At 39.0% G+C, this 14,872-nt stretch overlaps 1 protein-coding gene across 3 annotated transcripts in view; it reads right to left on the reverse strand.

The window, feature by feature from the left end:
- RB1CC1 (RB1 inducible coiled-coil 1) overlaps nt 1-14,239 on the reverse strand; it is a 65,402-nt gene extending 51,163 nt beyond the window's left edge. For 2 of the 3 annotated variants that reach the window (XM_015618636.2, XM_015618633.2), the window contains exons 1-2: nt 14,156-14,239; nt 1,588-1,705 (exon numbers count right to left, since the gene is read on the reverse strand). The gene's annotated coding sequence lies outside the window, so the exon portion shown is untranslated. Of the gene's footprint in view, nt 1-1,587; nt 1,706-10,492; nt 10,513-14,155 lie in introns of those variants that run through there. The other variant, XM_015618632.2, reaches the window with a different exon arrangement.
- Nucleotides 14,240-14,872: the final 633 nt, after the last annotated feature.

Raw genomic sequence — 14,872 nt, forward strand, 5'->3', positions numbered from 1 at the left:
CAGCAGCACAATCTAATAATTCCTCAACTTACAGCTACTAAGCTATCTGCTCATTGCTATCTTTATCGATGCTTTTGCCCTCAGAAATTGAAGCACTGGCAAAAGAAAAAAAAAAAGGAAAAAAAAGGAAAAAAAAAGGAAAAAAAAAAATGAAAAAAAAGGAAAAAAAAAAAGGAAAAAAAAAAAGGAAAAAAAAAAAGGAAAAAAAAAAAGGAAAAATTCCTTTTTGTATTTCTCTACAATAAGTAATAGCTTTAAAAAATATTTTCTTCTGTTATCAGCATTAGCTAAATCAGTAGCTTCTTTCTTTGTTACTGATAGCAAACATGAAGTATTCAAGCAAGAATGTGCAGGTCAACAAACATTTTCAGTCCTGTGCCCTACAAGAACCTGGGTGAGTAACTCTGTGCACGTGTTTTTCCAGTGTATGTGACAGATAAACTTCAATCTGCCACATAAAACACTGAGATTTAATCTGAGATTCTATCACTGAAGTACTTCATAGTCCTGAGGCTTTTTGTCTTCTCCTTAGGAGCTAGGAAGCTTATGAGTAATTTCCACCACACTACCAAAGCTGCTGCAGAAATATAAGAACTGTAGTCACTAATTACCTGACATTTTTATGTGGAAGGAATTAGAAAAAAAGTTAAGCTGTAAGTTTTATCCACTAAGCAATATTTTTATATCATTATAAATATGACTTTTTGGATTAGATTACTACACAGGTAATATAAGTCATCCCTTTTTCCTTGAAATGTTAATAGGACACATACACAGCGTCCATGCAGCTAATCATATGCCTCAAAAATTTGCATTTATCTCTTTGCCTTCACATAGAAAAATTGATAAACCACAGAGAAAAATAGCAAACAAGCCATTAATATGAGGAGGGGGAGAGGTTTTATCAGAATATTTAATAAAGTCATAAGAGTTTGCTTACTAGAGAGGAGCTATCTTCACACTTTTCAAGCAGTAATTATAGTCCTAGTTGAAACATGCATTTTCACAAGAAGGCTTCAGAAACAGAAGCGCATCAAATAAAAATGGACCAGTTAAATGATTGGATCTGAGGAGAGTTTTGTTGTCCTTACACCTGAACTCTACTGTACTCAGTACCACCAGCTTCATTTTGAATAAGAACATACTCTATAAACCAAGTTATTAGAAAGGTAAAAGCTGCTGAACACCAAGAACAAGCTAGATGTTCCTTATTTTATTAATAAATTCTTTGGACCATGTTTCAGAATTGACCAGTCTCATGCACACACCCTTCTTTTCCCAAAGGGTACTAGTGACTGTGATCCAGGTATTAAATAATACAGTGTTTCAAGCAAACATCACAGACCACGTAGGAAAAAAAAACCCAAAACAAACAAACAAACAAAAACCCAATAAACTCATTTCCATCTAAGCATACACACACACACGCAAAGAAAAATTTTAATCAAGGATTTATCCATCCATACCATAACATTAAACCTAACTAAAGCATAGAAAGAAGAAATATTATTAAGATCAACAGTATTTATGACAGCACCTGCCATACATCAGGAGTCTCTAACTTTTTAACTTCAGACAAAGAATTACCTTCAGGCATTATATTCAGAGCTACCACCTTCAAATTCAAGAGGAGAGTAACTGCACACATTCGCTTTACTTGATTTTTGGCAACAGAGTAGCATGGCTGTTCAAAGCCAGAGTCGATCTGCAAAGAAAAGATTCAGAATGCAATTACTACTAAAATGTCAAGATTTTATGATCATAATTGCATCTAATACAGAAATCAGTGTATGTTAAATACCAGAAGAATAATTATGTGGTAGCTGTTTGGAGTTTTGTTAATTAACAATGCCATCCAGTCATAAGTCTTCCCAGATCTGTTACACATCTGAATACTTCTGCTCATCATTTTTGTTTAAAGTGTTAATCATACTTTTGAGTGTTTTCAAGGAGAGAAATTTAGTTCATTATAGAGAACGGCTTGCTTTTTTATTAACTGAAATTATTTTTTGGAACTGATGCAGAATGCTGATACAGTGATGCTGAGAGCAATAGAGAAAGTCTTAACAATGCAATTTACTTTAGAAAAGCCAGCATTAAAAGGTACACATGCTATTGCTATTGAAAGAACAGTCTTATCCAGCAGCTATCTCCCACAGATTCCTTCAGGAACCAGTATCACCTTTCCTACCTGAAAGGTAATCTATTTTGCTAAGCCATTCACCTATGTTCAAAACATGTCTTAGATTTATTCTATTTTCTTTTTAATAAGCTGAAGATGTCACCACTCCCAGCTGCTTGTCACTGCATCTTTGCCAGGGGCTTCCTCTCCCAGAACTGCTTTTTAAACTGCAATGGAAACTACAACCAAAATGAGCCAGATCAGCAAAGGTAACCACCTTTTTAGGCTACCCTAGCTCATTTTAACTGTGCTCAGTTAAGTAGCAGAGCCAAAAGAGAAGAAGCCTTGGCAAAGAACATGTGGGTGAGCTGTTGGGCTCAGGGCAGTGAAGCAAGTGCACAAACTCCAAACTGCAAGTAAACATTATTTCTATCATGTTAATGCCCTAGCAAGCTTTCTGAGAAGATGATCAGGCACTATAAAGGGTGATAATCCATTACTAAAAATAGGCTTGGTGAAGCCTGAAAACCATTAGAACATGTAAACCATTTCATATAACCTATGCTACTAGAGGTAAATCAAAACACTCCATCCCACACTTGAAAACCTTAATAAAGGAAAAAATTATTTTATGGTCATGAAACAAAAGAATTATCAGGAATTATCCCTTTTGTCCACTCCCTCCTCACTCCTATGCAAGATGCACACATGACATTGTATCAGAAGCAAAGGGAAACAACCAGAATTCACCAAATTTCAAAATTCCACTGAATTCACCCACTCAAGGTTGTTACAAACTTCAGTGGACACCTTCAAGAAGAGGAAATGTATACAAGGTTCCAGGAACACATGCAATAAAGAGCAACCTCTCCTGCAGATTCACCTATGTCCAACAAAGACATGATGCAGCCCTTTTTCCCTTCAGCAGGAACTATGTCAAGTTCCTCTCTCCAGCTGCCTGTCTTCACAACACTGGAAGAGAATTAATTATGAGAGCTCTCCCTAGTCTTGCGTCTCTGGACAACATCTGCCTGACTGTGTTCAAAGTTACAGAGGATATGCAACTACAACAGTTGCCTAAGTTTCTTTTCTTTCCAAGGTCAGGTTATTGCAGACTACTACAGGCAAGGTCAGCTACATATCACAGATCAGCCTTTAAGATTTTTCCAAATATTACAGAATATTATCATCATCCAGCAGTAACAGAAGTTCTCAACATAATCTTGGAGTGAAAGTCACACCATTAAGATTCAGCAGAATATATCCATACACATTTTCTTCTTCCTCTGTTTGTATTACCACAACAGGCCATTAGGAGAGTAACAGGCTTTATTTATTTATTTTCAGCTTTAAACTTTTATGTAATGTTACAAGTTTCAAGGCTTTTAGTGTTATGTTGCTGAAATTATTTTCATTTGTTTTAATAGAGGTTCAACGACAATTTGACAGCTACTGAAGACAGAGCTGCTACCTACATAATCAAACAAAACCACAAATGACTAATCCACCCAGATTATTTGTGCTCCATGACTTGGAGCATTAGATTCATGTTATCATATAAATGAGATCCTTCACACTATGGGATAGAAGTCTGTATGACCAACTTCCATGAATTATCAATAATACCATTAAAAAAAAAAATAGCTGAACAATTGAAATTTTCTGTAACAACTGCCAGATCAGACAGAATAAGGTAGGCATAAATAAAAGAAAATAAATGAGATGACAAAAATGTAAGAATGGCACAAAGTATAAAAAAATTTCCATAATTAATTGAAAATATGTCTATTGTCATATTAGTTAACAAAACACCAAAACTAGTCATGAATACTTTGTGCTGGTTGTAACATAAATTTCACTGATCTACACTCTATTTACATTGCAATGCAATTACTACAATCTTCTCCTATACAATAATAGCTCTTCAACAACTAACTACTTTTGAAGTCGTTGTTGATCAACACTGTCAACACATGCTGTTTACAAGTGTTGAGATGTGTCTCAGTTCAGAACTTGCTCACTGTTACATCCCTAAAAGGAAATTAATTTCTTTTTACAGACTCCTTTTGCCATTAGAGCACCAGCATCACAGGTTTCACAGCATCCTACAAATAATCCTATGGCTACATTAACCATCCATTTCTGCCCTTAAATAAAGAATCCGTGCTTCTAATTACCCAATGTTGACTGTTCCATTGTTTCATGGTACAATCCTTTCCAACTTCACAAACCCAAACAGTGAATCATGGCATTCAGAGCAGGACAAAGACAGAAACCAACACTTATGCTGTTTGGGTTTAATGGGACATTAATCAACTTCACTTTAGCTATTAAGTTCCCTCTGTATTAACTTAATGGTTCATGCTCATGCTTCTGACATCTCATTTCCCATACTTCCTTTATAATCTGGAATACAAACTAAACTTGAACAAACAGAGATACTGATAAATTTTTCCTTAACACCATACAATTTAAACTGAACTATGCCAAAGTACTGGCTTTCCTTTAAACTCAGTGTCGTAAACTTCCCTCCACAACAGCAACGTTACGTATACAAGCAGTATACGGCGTCTTGCTTTTTGTTCCCAGGGAAGTGCTGCTCCACATCTAAATGCTAAATGTAGTACTTATCAGTGCTTCGTCTGCCAGGTCAGACAGAACCAAGAGGCCCAAAGTCTTTTCCCCCTGTGGGTACGTCCATATCAAAATGGGCTCAAGCCTGAAAGCAGACAGATCTAGCTGAATTACCTGATCAAGGCAAGACTGTTCACACAGTGCCTGCATTTCCACACTGCTATTAGACATTCACATGCTTCTGTGTGATCACCATCTGTGTGCTGCTGATAAAGAAGTTTCACTTCCCTTACTGCAGAAGTGCTGAGGCTACACTACAGGTAATAGTGTCGGCTATATGAGTCATAAATGTTACCCTGAACTTCCAGGGTCAGGAGTCTCATAAGACACCACTACAGAATTTCTGCCTGTTGAAAGGGCAATTCATCTGAGGCAAAAGCTGACAAGTCTGTGACATGTTTAAAAAGATTCAAGTGCTATCCTTCATTCAAAAAATATCTTATCTGAGCAACATCTCCCCTCAAGGCCAATATGCCTTTATTACTTCTCGAGATGGAGTCAACTTTGGAGCACATTAGCATGTTATTAAATTGTGTTTCATTTCCATACCGCAAATCTTAAGGTTTACCTCTCAGATGCTTCAGTTTCTTGATATCACCTTTCAGAGCGGAATTTCCTACCTCACCTGGACTTAAGCAACTCTATAATAGACAAAGGTACAAGACCAGTGCAGAATATTCCTTACAATTCATTTTGTTTCCTTCTATAAACCTGCCTTCTACCTCCACTTTTTTTTTTTTCCAAGTGCCCTTCTCAAAAAATGCTCTCTTGCTCCAGGTGGCAGACCCCAAAAGCAGAGTATTTCACAGGACATAAATCAGAGGAAAATGAAAATAGAAACTGAAGCTAAATTTAATGCAACTAACACCTTTCTTAATGTCATTTGTAAGATCCTCTCTAAAAGTAGGCTTCAAGATCTTCCTTCAACACTGCAACTTAATGCATCTAACCAGAAATACCTTAATTTTGCAGAATATTACTATTACCACCACCAGAAGAATAGAAAGAACAACCTCATTGTGAGGCCATACATTCTTTAGTAGTGCTTTATGCAACAGAAATGGCTATGTTTCTAAACTACAGTGCAAATGCATACCATTCTCTGTATAGACAACTGTTGAAAGGAAATGTGCTTTAAAAGGCACTTAAAAAACTAAGAAGAAAAACTAAAAAAAAACCTCACAAAACAAAACAGAAAAAACCTAAAAACACTAAGCTGTGTGATGAGTAAGTAGTAGGGCTCCTCCTGACCCAGCTGCGGAGACTAATTTAATTTTCCTACTCCTCCAAAATAAATTTAATCAGAAGGCCACATTTAATCACTGAGATACATATTACTGAAGATAGAGATCCTATCTCCCATTACCACCTTATATCAAAGCCTCTAAACCTCATGTTCAAGCCACACTGTAGTCTTAAAGAAAGGCTGTCAATCCCTGACATCTGTAAGGTGCCATCTGGAGCTCTATTTATATGTTGAGATGTGCATCAGGCACAGAGGCGGTTACTTAATTACAGCATCTCCAACAGTCACTGTGTTCTTAACAGCTCTCAAACTCAGCTGCTGGTCAGCAAAGGAAGTCTTTTCCACTCAAGCCAAAAGCCAAGCTACAATCCTGTGCACACAAACCAGGACACATTCCTAAACCCCTCCATCCCAATTCACAACAGAGGAATTTCAAAAGTCAGTAATTCAGTATTTCATAGTCTAAGAGGCTTCTTTTCCCCGTTTCCCCTCCTTTAAGATGAATCATTTTATATATTACTAATCTAATATTTCAGTTACATATGGCCATCGTATTCAGAGTTGCTCCTACAACTCTGAATTACGTGGGAGCTCCTCATTCAGCTAAGTAGGTGCTGCAATGCCTTCAGAGGTCCTCAGCAACATCAAAAGTGAAAGAGCAGATCAAAAGCAAACCTGGGCAGACAAGAAAACACTGTGCATTAAAGAATGGGCTTTGAAATCAGTGTGGCCCAAAACAATGCAGCATCTCACAAGTTCAAACAAAACTTCTAGGAACGCAATAGTTTCAAACATGTTCATAAGGCAACAAGCCCATTATCAGGCACTGTGTCATGATTCCATATGGACATGATTACAAAGCTTCCAATCTCATGGTTAGCATCTATTTACACTGCTGTTTTCACTGAGTTGAGAAGCTGCCAAAACACAGTCCATTTAACAGATCAGACAAAAGTTCTCCTCTTCCAACAGTAAATACAATTTTACCATATTTTTCAAAGCCTCACATCTCTTACATGATAGAAAATGAAACTTCTGTGCCTCAGTTAGCAGGTACAAGCCAGAAAACAAACCTAGGATTTCTGACAATCTTATTGCTAGGAAACAGCCCACAGCACATAGAAGTATCCCTTTTCTTTATTTCCTTTTTTTGTTTTTAATTGATGGAAACAAATCTTTACACAGCTGTCTGCGCCTTAGCTTTTGACAAAGTTAACTCAAGGTTTTGTCAGATTTTTCTGGTTTTAATGTATAATTTTGCCATTTCAAAGCATTTGTGGAGTACAAGCCTCCCTTGAATTACAGGGATTAATACATTCTCTTTGCAAAGATTGGTACTCTCAGGTACATGGAGCTTCAGGTGGTTTTATTCAAGGTACTGACTGACTCCAGAGTGGTGGGAAGGTTCTTCTTGTAGGTATATACTCTTTAAAGTAATTAGCATGTAAAATCTTTCAGTGTTTACAAACAATTCTGCAAGAAACAGACAACAAAAATTCCATTCTTTCTAATACCCAACTCAGACAAATCGGCACCAACACTTCTTCCACTAACACTCTGATCAACCAAGACCACAAACTTGGGTAACAAAAAGAGCACCAGACTTATGAATCCATTTCCTCAGCCAGTCCTTCTGCTCTTTTCCCTGCACCATCTTTCAGTGGTTCGATTATCAGTATTTCTGCAGAATAAACTGGATGACTTTGCTGTAGTAAGTTAGAAACAGCATACTTCACCAGGATACTGACAGCTCAAATTGGTTCCATGCTCTGGTTCATTACATAACTTCACAAACTACACTTCAACAAAGGCTGCAAAGAGGCCAATGAGTACAGATGATACTCAACACCAGAATCATCATTCAAGAAGACAGGTGAAAATTTTCAGAAGGCATCATTCATATTTCTAATAGTTTGTGCCATCCTCAGTTACTAATAGATCACTTCCTGGAAACCTAGTAAAAAAACCCAAACCAGCACAGGCTAAGATAACTTAAAAATTTGTAATTACTACAGATGCAACTAAGGACAGAGTTTCTCAAAATACCGTCTAGAAGGCCATTTCCCCTGTTCTTCCCTCTTTAGATACAACATCCTAATGCTGCAACTTTTTCTTTTATGTGGAAAAGAAAAATATCTTGGGCAGAACTATTTAAAAGACAAAAATACAGAACATAAGACTGATTAAATGACATTTACTTCACAGGAATAAAAACACTACAGATGGAAAAGAAAGTCAAAGATTGACAATAATGAAATGTAAGGCAAGTAAAGATCCTTGTGATTTAGTCTGACTGCCTACCTTAAAGTCACAGGTTCTTCCTTAATTTCTATCCATAAGCAATCAGATCTTAAAAAAAACATTAATGCTTTCTAGTAATAAGGAAATCCACTACCGTCTTGATAAACTGTTTAATTGGTTTGCAACTTTCAAACTTGTTTCAAATTTTTCTTATCCTATATTAATTATAAAATTAGTATTTTAACTTCCATGATCTAAAGATAGAATTTATCAAATTTCTCTTTTTTAAGTTACTTATAACTCATATGTCACCTACCAACCTCCCCCCTATTCATCAACATTCTTTTATTTTCAGTGGTATCTGAAAGTAAATGACCACCAGCAAGATGCAGAGCTCATACAACCCCCAGTCTCCCTAGGAATACATATTCAGAAATGTCATATTCTTCTCAGATCAGTTTACTAGCTCTTCTTGGATATCACATATTTACAAATCACCTTTGGAACTCTATTGGCAACAGTGTGAAAGAAGATAACAGCAATGTGCTAAGAAATGAGAAAAGCTGCAGGATAGTTTGCAGAATATTAAATTGTCTCTAATTTCAAGGTTTTTTTTCTCATTTTCATCTTTCTTCTTTACCTTTCTGGAATATAAATTTTTGCTAGTTTATAACTTTAACAACGTGCACTGATAAATTCTTTCATGCAGTTTTACCAACTTAAGAACTATACAACCACCAAAGAAACCCCAAGAAAACCAAAGAAAAATACAACTTGCAATAACTGAGGTATTGTAACTGTCTTATTAAACCCTGGTTGTGCTGTTTAGAACCATAACATGCGTGTGGAAATGTTGTCACAATACATTTGCCTTTTGAAATATATAGGTATTTTACAACCAAGCCTTTCATATAAAAAAGAAAGTTTACACACTACCCCTCCCCCACTTCATTCAGACAGAACTGAGAATTTTGAGTCATGTCTTCAAACCACTGAGTGAGAATCGAGTCTCTATCAGTAGACAACACAAGTACTTGTAAAGAATATTTTTAAATAGATAAGTCAGCTTGAATTTACTAGTAGAACACTTACAATATAGCATAAGCACAATGTATTAGAAGACAGCTTCTAGTTCTGTTACACAATATATTCTTATGTAAGAATCTTCACTTCATCTGAATTTAATAAAAATACATGCTGTGGAGGATGGAAGAAAAACTGTATAAATAAAAGCACCATTTTGTCAGTATGAATTGTTTATCCTAAGCCAACTATAATAAATAAGGGTCAGATTTTCACACTTATGACATACCAGCACAGCTACTTGGCATCAACAAACTCAAAGTTTGAGATAAACCACTGACATTGAGAGTCACCATTCCAGTGATAAAGAGCAAAAAAATACTACAGCTATAACTGCAACACAAAAGAGCATAACATATTCAATCACGAAACTAAATCAAAACAGAATTTGGGAACTCAGAAACAGCTAATTCAAACATTCAAAAATCAGACCTCAGCAAACTGCAAGTCTTACAGAATTTATATTTTTGCTTTGCTAAGAGTGGTATGACTTTTTGAATTCATGATGTAAGTAAAACTCTCCCTATAATTAGTTCTTCAATACTGCATACTACCTCTAACATACAAATCATGTTCAATCTGTTCAAAATGAAAAAAGCATACTGGCCTGTCAAACACATCGTCAAGAAAAATAATGAAAATTGATGTATCATAAAGATACTAATTCCATCTAATCCCTCCAAATAAAAGCAACATGCAGTTGAAATACTGAACACACTATTTTACTATCACCACCACAGCTTTCCTATTCTCCTGAAAAAGCAAAAATACTGTTTTAAAAGAAAGTTTGAAAAGGCAAGAAAACATGAGTTATTTTATAAAGAGAAAAAAAATCCACGTTCTGAAGTCAGTTAAAAAAACATTAGAACATTACTTAGGCAGAGCTGCTCTCAAATATTCACACACCATTCTTCTCATTGATCCTATAGCATTACACAGCAAGACAGATGCAGGATTTTTGGAACCAAACTAGTTGACAAAGCAGTTTTACATTTTACTTTCCACTAATGCAGTTCAGAAAGAAATTCATACAGCACTCAAACAGACCTTTTCTGTACTTATTTGTACTAATTCACAGAAAACAGTCTACCACATTCTAGCACAGCTTATTTCCTAGATGCACAAACTGCTAGAGCTTTATATATAGCACACCATAATCGTTTCACCTTGATGCGATAAAGACAGCAGGCCCAGCTGCAAAATCTGTTTCCAAAAGAAACTGCCAGCATCTTGGATGGTCATAAAAAGCTACACTGAGCTGTTGCTTGAGCTGGTAGCTTGAGCTCACAACCCTGCTGAACCATGGACTGGAAACCTGAACAACAAAAGGAAAATACACAACAGGAGATGGATGGAAGACAAGCAAGAATTGCCCTGACAGCACCGCTGTTTCTTCTGACCAGCCCTGTCTCAATCTATGAACGTAAATGTGGCATCAATAAATGTGTTTTGGTATTTCTATTCACAACTTACAAAAAATAGTATTGAAGTATTATTCATGTATCAGTAACAATATACTTATGCTTGAATCCTGTAAGAAAACGCCAAGCATATCCACTTCCAACCCTGCTTACAAATAGAAAAGATAAAAAGATCTGGTACATGGCTATGATGTCTTCCAACTTGCCTTTCAACTGAACTACATTAAAAAAACTAAAATTTAAATAGAAACTAAATAAAGAGTGGATCTGCACTATGAATTAACTCATAAATAGAAAAGTGACTTTCTCAGGAACCACAGAATTTTAATTAGCTCACAAAAGTAATTGCTAACAATTTTTTTATCACCATTAATCGTGCTATAGGCTTTTACAACACACAATTCATGTGAGGATCTTTCAACTTGTACACCAAAATAATTAGTCTGGCAAATCAGCTAGAAAACAGACACTCTGTAATTCTTGTAATTGGATTAGTAATTTACATATCAATAATTATTTTTTTTTTGGCCTGTTTGGTATCACTGCATTCAATCACATCCTGCAGTATAATACAATATTATTATGTAAGTTGGCATCTTGTAATCAAGTGTTTGCTACTCAGTAATACTGATTAACAACTTTGCATCAGAATGCTAACTATTAACAGGCTCCTTGAAAGTAGTATGGTATTATTTTTTTGTCTCCTCCTCATCTTCAGAAACCATTCATATAATGTCATAGAGCTGTGGACCAAAAATTAGGAGCACAACTTTCTTGAGCAATATTACAAATGCAGAAGGAGACACATGACTGCTTGGGCACTATCCAAATGACTGAAGTGGCTCGAGTAACAACTGGGTACACAAGCTATAGTTTTTCATTTTAACTTGTTTTCTCTTTACTTCAACATGCTAATGAACCCATCTTGTGCAATTGAGTCTCAAGACCCTCATACCTCTCTAAGCCAGTCCTCCACAGAAAGTAATTGCTGGTTCAAAACCAAATAAAGACTTAAGGACACACTGATAACATACAGAAAAATTCTTTCCAGTGATTCCACTGTAACTGCCACTCTTATCAAAAACAAATCAACATGCACTACTCCCTTATCCCCAACATACACTCAGTCCCTTATTTAACCAAAATAACTGAAGTTCAGTTTAGAAATTATGTTTTCCACCTTAGTTTGTGCAAGGCTATGTAACAGCTGTGTTCAGACAACATGCAGGGACACACCGTTTTTTAAACAGACACCACAAAAGACCTCAAAATAACCCTTGCCCTCTTCTCCAGCCAGAGCACAAGTCTGCTGCATACACTTCTAATTATAAATAGAGTAACCTGACATGGTGAGAGAGACAGCCCCTTGAACACGATCTCAGAAACTACTAACCCAAAACTGTGCTGAGCACAAGCCTACACCAACACAATTGTGGCTAAGGTAGATTGCTATTTTACAATCTATAAAACACACAGCTACTTGTACAGAGTGGACAACAATAACATACTTCCAAAGCACAGTTAGGTCTATCTTACAATAATCCACTACCCAAAAGAGCTCATTTGTATTTCCAGCTTTAAAACTGGGCTAGCTGAAATCCCTTACCATGTGTTCTTCAGTAAGTAATTTTCTTTACTACTCTCAGCATTATAAAATAAAGCTATTTTGAGATCCAGGCAACATTTAGAGTAAGTACAAATACACCCTGTGCGCACTTCAATCTAAACTTAATGATGTTAGAATATCTAAATTCTTTCTTGTTAATATTTGCTTCTTGGCACAGAAGTTTGTATTAGACCTCAAGATAAGAGTAAGGTCATTTTTTCATGTGCTTCATCTTTGAAAAATTTCCCAAGGTATTACATACTAAATATTCTTAAAATTCACAACTCAAATATACTATAATAGTGCACATTTTCATTATTATTATGATCATTATTATAATTTACTTCCATGATGTATGGAGGTGAGCTTTTTAGAAGGATATGTACGTGAAAAGACAAGGAGCAACAGCTTTAAAGTGAAAGAGTGTAAGTTTACATTGGACATGACGAAGAAATTCCTTACTGTGAAGATGGTGAGACAACAGAACAGGTTGCCCAGAGAAGCTGGGGATGTCCCATCCCTGGAAGTGTTCAGGGACAGGTTGGATGGGGTTTTAAGCAACCGGGTCTAGCAGAGGGTGTCCCTGCCCATGGCATGGAAGGTTAGAACTAGATGATCCTTAAGGTGTCTTCTAACCCAGGCCATTCTCTAATTCTATTTATAGTGTTATTCCACACAGTACTTCTCAGCTGTATAAAATTCAACTGTCTGAAACACGCTTTCCCATTCTTGTTATTTCTCCAGCATTGCAGAAGTACCATACAGTTAAGCACACACCTCCAGAAGCATAAAGTCCTTCCACAAACCCGACAGCACAAACTACTTCTGACACACATATATGCAAATACAAGGGGAAAAAAACCAAACCTCAACCTCCTCACTCTTTCCCATAAAGAAACAAAGGTGAAAGCTTAAAATATGAACCACAAGAAATGGCTCATAGCCAGGACATACCATGTAATTACTTCAGACAAAAACAAATGACACAAGAGAAAAAAAAGCTATGGTTATATGAGGTATAAACTAACATTTCTGGGTTTCTTGGGACCAGACATGACTTTTTATTTCATGTTTAGATGATGTTAAGTAAGAAATATGAACGCTACAAAGGTCAGCTCATTTAATTCTCCAATATTAGTATTTCTATCTCTGGATCACTTGCAGACAGTACTTTTGGGGGTCAGCGAGAAAGAAGAGTGAGCACTGATCCACACAACAGCCTGAAAGTCTACTAAAGAGCCGTAAGAAAAACCCGAAGGGAAAATTCATTACAGGACACATGCTTCCTCGGAAGCAGGACCAAGTAAACAACCGAGGGAGAGGCAGAACAACGTTTGTAAACACACAACGCTTCTGCACGGCGCTCGCCCGACCGCCGCCGAGGGCGAGCACGGAGGCGCTGCCAGGCTGAGTCATTCCTTGTAGTAACTTCACCGCGAATCCCTCGCCCTGGCAGCGGAGCCCTGGGCAGGCAGGGAGCACCCCGGCCCGCCCGGCGCTGCTCCCTTCTGCGGGCTGGCAGCCACCGCCTGCCCACAGCAGCTGCGCTGGGGTCACTCCGCCGCCCCGCGACCGGCTCCAGCCGCGGGATCCCGATCCTCTTCGACCCCCGCTCCGCCGCCTCCCAGCTCTTTGTCGCCCGCCCCACAGGTACAGCCCTGCGCCCCAGCGCCGGGACCGACGCCCCTCGCCAAGGCCGCCCTCCCGGTACCGAAGTCCCCGCCTTCCCCACTTCAGCTGGGAGGGGCTGAGCGGGGCGGCGGGGGGAGCCCGCACGTCCCCGGACAGTGCTCGGCACTCACCCCCGGGTCCCGCGCGGGCAGCGCCGTTCATCCTGCGGCGGTGGCGGCGCGTCCCCCCCGCGCCGCGCGGCCGGGCCCGGCGGCTCCGCGGGGGCGCGCAGCGCCTCGGCGGGGCCCGCGGCCGAGAGGGGAGAGGCGGCGGGCCGGGAGAGGCGGCTCGGCGGGGCCGGCGGGGCGGGGTGGGGGGCGCGGGGATATGGGGGGAGCCCTGCCTGGCGCGGCCGCCGCCGCCGCCGGTATTTGTTGTTGTCGTCAGCCGCTTCCGGCGCGAGGGCTGCCGGGAGGGGGCGGCCCGCGGGAGGGACCGCGCGGCGGAAGCGGCGGCGGCGGCACGAGGGCCCCGCAGGGCGCGCGCGGTACTGGAGCGGTGTGGGAGCGACGGGGCCCTGAAGTGCTCCGGTTCCAGCCCCCTGTGCCCGCGGCACGGGAACCGTGCACTCGAACGGGTCGCTCGGAGCTCGATCCACGCTGGCCCTGAATACTTCAAGGGATGTGTTCGAGATCCTCCCACTTTACCTCTGGGCAGCCAGTTCCATTTCTTCACCACCGTCACACTGAAGAATTTTTTACTATTATCTAATCTAAACCTACTGTTTTTCAATTTAAACACATTCACTCTTTCCCTGCATGCCCTTGTAAATGGTCTTACCCCGTATTTCCTCCAAGTTCCCTAGAGATACTGGAGGACCTCAATCAGGTCCCTCCGAAGCCTTTTCT

Source organism: Parus major, chromosome 2 (genome assembly GCF_001522545.3).
Source record: "Parus major isolate Abel chromosome 2, Parus_major1.1, whole genome shotgun sequence".
Lineage (NCBI taxonomy): Eukaryota > Metazoa > Chordata > Aves > Passeriformes > Paridae > Parus > Parus major.